This window comes from Dermacentor andersoni, chromosome 3 (genome assembly GCF_023375885.2).
Source record: "Dermacentor andersoni chromosome 3, qqDerAnde1_hic_scaffold, whole genome shotgun sequence".
NCBI classification, from domain to species: domain Eukaryota; kingdom Metazoa; phylum Arthropoda; class Arachnida; order Ixodida; family Ixodidae; genus Dermacentor; species Dermacentor andersoni.
The window spans coordinates 222,705,662-222,710,416 of NC_092816.1; positions in this window are offsets into that span (position 1 = coordinate 222,705,662).

A 4,755-nucleotide genomic window follows, 5' to 3' on the forward strand; every position below is an offset into this window, starting at 1 on the left:
ATTAAGGTGGAATCCTGTCCAAGAATATGAATCGCCCTCCCTTATTGACATTCTCGAAGAACACTGCAAGGAACAACTTATGATAATTGCTGATCAACTCGACAGTATAAAGTTATCTGAACCGGAAACAAGAGAACTTAAACAATTCGTCCAAACTAAGGAGGAAAAATTACTAGATAAATACCAACGCAAAGATATTAGAGCTGCAGCTCCACCCGAAGAAACCAGTGTAACCCCTGCAGCACGTAGCTCCACCGACAGTGCTGCCGGGGAGCATCCAGAGCACTGCAGCAATGTAGTAGACGCATCCCAGAGTCTAAGCACCGAGGAAGTTGATCTCCTGAAACGAGGTCTAACGTTTTGTTTGACGAACAACGCAGTAAACGATTACGAACTCCACAAAGATATAACCGAGTTTTCACGACGCATGCGCATCAAGGAGTTCTTTTTCGATAGACCAGATGTAGGAAAACAAGATAGAGACTCTCTTAGACCACCTAGCACGTGGACACCGGAAACTGAACAGTGCCCAGACCTCGATTTATACATAAAATTGATATCAAAGGAAATTCTAGAGTCAGCGTGGCATTGCCGGAAACGCAAAAATTTGAACTCCGCTCAACACCAAATCCTTAAAGAACTTGCGAAAAGGTATGATATTGTAATAAAACCAGCAGACAAAGGTGGCAGTATCGTAATCTGACCTATATAAAAGTACAAGAATGAGGCCTCTAAACAACTGAGCAACCACACCCATTGCAGAAAACCCGACTCTAACCCAACTTCAGATTACAGTATTATTGTGATAAACACAATAACGGAGCTCCTGTCCAGGGAACTAATCACACAATCTGAATATCACTTCATGATGCCCAAGAACAAAAAAGCTGGCCGTCTTTATCTTCTTCCTAAAATACATAAAATTCCGGTCGAAGAAATATTTACAGCAGAAATCCCAGGTCGGCCTATTGTGTCTAACAACAACACACCTACTGAGTCACTATCTAAATTCTTAAATCACCACCTGTCAAACATACCCACTACCCTCCCATCTTTCGTTCAAGACACGCCGCACTTATTTCAAATTATCGACGGCATCAACGCCAACCAAATCCTTTCCGACCGCGCTATTTTAGCCACTTTGGATGTTTCTGCTCTTTACACCAACATTCCCATGAGTGCAGGAACTGAAGCAGTTTCTAGATCCCTCGCAATCAATCCCCAAGCGCACGCTCCTGAAGTTTACTTATCGCTCCTAAGGTTAGTTCTCACGCTCAACTATTTCGAATTCGATTCTATTCACTACCTGAAAACTTTCGGCACTAGCGTGGGTACGCCATTCGCTTCCACGTATGCGAACATTTTCATGGGACAGCTTGAAGCAGACCTGTTGAAATCCTACCCTTTAAAACCCCACACATATCTTCGTTACATTGACGACATATTTATAATATGGGAACACGGCACAAGCGCCTTAACCGACTTAATTAGCCATTTCAATCGCTTTCACCCGAGTATTAAATATACTGCTCACCACTCTCCTAGTTAGATCAACTTCCTGGACACGACGGTCTACATAGAAAACGGAAAACTGAGAACGACACTTTACCGGAAGCCTACAGATAGCCAGCAATATTTAGACTACAACAGTCATCACCCGCGACATTGCAAGCAAGGAATTTTTGTCGGACAAGCGAAACGAATAAAAAGAACCTGCAGCGAAGACCACGATTATATCCACCACCTAAATGACCTTAAAACAACGCTAGCAGAAAGGAACTATCCCCAAGCTGCTCTCGATAGAGCTTATGATGCCGCGTCAAGATTGGAGAGACAGTTGGAATTGGCGAAGAGACAGCCCACAATAGAATCTGACAGACCGCCGGCCTTTATAACAAAATATTCTAATGCCCTCCCAAACATAAACAACATCCTAAGAAAATACCACCCAATATTATCAAGTAACCAGCGTCTGCGAAAAGCGTTCCCGGATGTACCTAGGGTGACCTATCGCCGAAACAGGAACTTTAAAGGCATGTTAGTGCACGCAAAAGTCAGCCAACAGCATTCCCCCGTAATAAAAGCATGTTGTCGCCCTAGGTGCAAAACCTGCAAGTACCTTCAAAGTGACATTAAAATTAAAAGCACCGCAAATAGTTATACACATGAAGTCAAATCTAGCTAAAAAAATGCTTGAATGTTCCTTCTGTAAGAAACAATATATCGTTGAAACAGGACAATCAATGAACGTCAGATTAAACGGACGTCGCGCGGACACAGCTAGAAAGCTTGCCAAAGCCGTCGCCGAGCATTTCAATCAACCAGGTCATAACTTTGATGAACTCTACATCTTACAGTCAAATTCCCGTTCTGAACGAGAAAGAAAGTACAGAGAATCATACCTTATCCATAAGTTCAAGACATTGCAACCAATAGGCATAAACGTTTCAAAGGGAGCTTTAGAATCTATTCGCTATGCTAAATTTCTGATTTCCTACGTGGACGCAGCCAAGTATCCGGGCCGAAATGCCTTCGCCATCAGCGTCACAGACCACAAGGGTACGACACTGGCGTTGGCGACCATTCTCGCCAAACGCGCCGACACAGCTGAGGAGGCCGCTATAGCACTCGCCACCCACACAAGTGAGCATGCCATAGTGGTCTTCACCGACTCTCAAGCAGCAGCACGTAACTACATGAAGGGCAGGATCTCTATAAAAGCGATCAACATACTGAAACGTGGCGACACTCCTCCCCCCTACACCTGCATCATGTGGGTTCCGGGACATGAGGGACTCGAGGGGAATGAAGCGGCACACGCCGCGGCCCGCGCAAGCGTCAACCGGGCCTCCCCGCACGAGAATCTAGGCATGTCCCACCCACCCAAATCAGCGGAGGAAACAGAAACAATACCGCTAACTTATCAAGCACTACTGCAGCACTATCGCCTTGGACGCAGGGTATACCCTCCACCACATCCAAAACTAACGAGAAACGAAGGCACTGACTACAGGCGACTCCAGAGCAATACCTTCACCCATGGAAGCTTACTGCATCATTTCCACCCGACGCTATACAGCTACACCTGTCCACACTGCAACGTGCCAGACAGCCTGGCGCACCTCCTACTGCAATGCAAGAAAACCCGAGAAACCATTACAGCGGCACCACTAGCAGCCCCAGCAGACGCAGACCAAAACTTCCTCGCTGAAACGTGGGAGGCTGCGATCTCCAAGCCTGACCTGGTCGACCAGCGCGAACTAGTCGCCCGGGCCCGGAGGGCGATCCAAGCCAGAGGGTTCCTGGAATAAGGGACCCTCCCACCTCGACTGACAAGTCACTGCTTAAAATAAAGGTTTCATTCTCTCTCTCTCTCTCTCTCTCTCTTGGCGTAACCCCCCGCCCTTTTTTCTTTTTTTTCCCCTTTCCTTTTCCCCCTTTTTTTTTTCGTTTTCAGCCGGTGTGTCAGACGCCCTTGACATGCTGCCTAACACGCGTGCGTTGACAAACCAGGGGGGGGGGGGGGGGGGGCTTGGCCTTGTGCGCAGCATTCCTTTACTCTCAATTCGACACGCTAACACACCTTCCCTCGTTGCCGCACCCTCCCGCCTTACACCCTCTCCCCTTTAGAGCCCCACCTATATATACTGAGGCGAGGAAATCACACGTGGCCTTGAAGAAGACAAGTCCACCTTGTTCACGTTTTGCTCATCGTCTACACATCTCGCATCTGAATGAAGCTTATTATTACCGCCAGTTCGCACTAATTACCGATTAAAATCCTTGTCATTTGCTGCCATCTCATTCTGGAACTCTTTCGCCGCACATCCTAAAATCGTCTATTTTATACATTTAAAGAAGCTCTGAATTTTTTTGTTTGTTCTGTCATCTTAAATCCTTCTGTTATGTCCAGCCCTTATTAACTTGTATAATAATGTGGATTTATTTCGTTTGATGAACTCTTCGCTGTGTTTCCTTTAAAGCTAAGTTTGTTATATTTTGTTTGGGCTACTGCGTCATAAGTGTAACTTTTAGCTTGTCACTTACCTATGTAATTTTACTCCTTGTATTTTCTGTCATGCGTCCCCCTACACTCATCGGACCCTGGTCTGCAAAATAAGTTTTTCATTATCTGTACCGTTACTCCTACGCTAACAATAAATAAATTCTCAAGTTCTGAATTCGAAACATGCGCAAGCCAGCTGGTCTTAATTTATCAAAAAGCTACAGCTGCTCTCCGGTCGAGTCGTGCCACTAATAAACTTGTGGAGCGCTTACTCGGATGTGCCGCACAGTGCCGTGTACCTTGTCACTTCACATATGTTCTCTGCAGTGTACTTACTGTGCTTGTACGATCTGTTACAAGATCGTCCCAGCATTTGATTATTTCGCACAACAATGAAAACAGCACTGAAAAAGGGAGTAAAGGTTACCCTCGTAAGGGATTAAACTATCTGATACTTTTTTTCGGTAAAGTGACGGGGGAAAAGCCGCCAACAGAAAATATTACTGAAACTATGGAAAAAGGCACTAACACAAAAGGTGTGTTACTAAAATTGTAATACTCTTTCTCTTCTTCTTGCGCAATATTTTTTTTACACTGTACCCGTACAGCGCACCGTAAGAGGGCACGTAATGACGTTATAATAATAGTATTGATATTGTTCAGCGAACAAAAATATAAAAGAGTAAGATGCGGAAAGATATCCCGACTTAAAGGGACGCTACAGAGAACGACTAAATCACTTTCAGCTG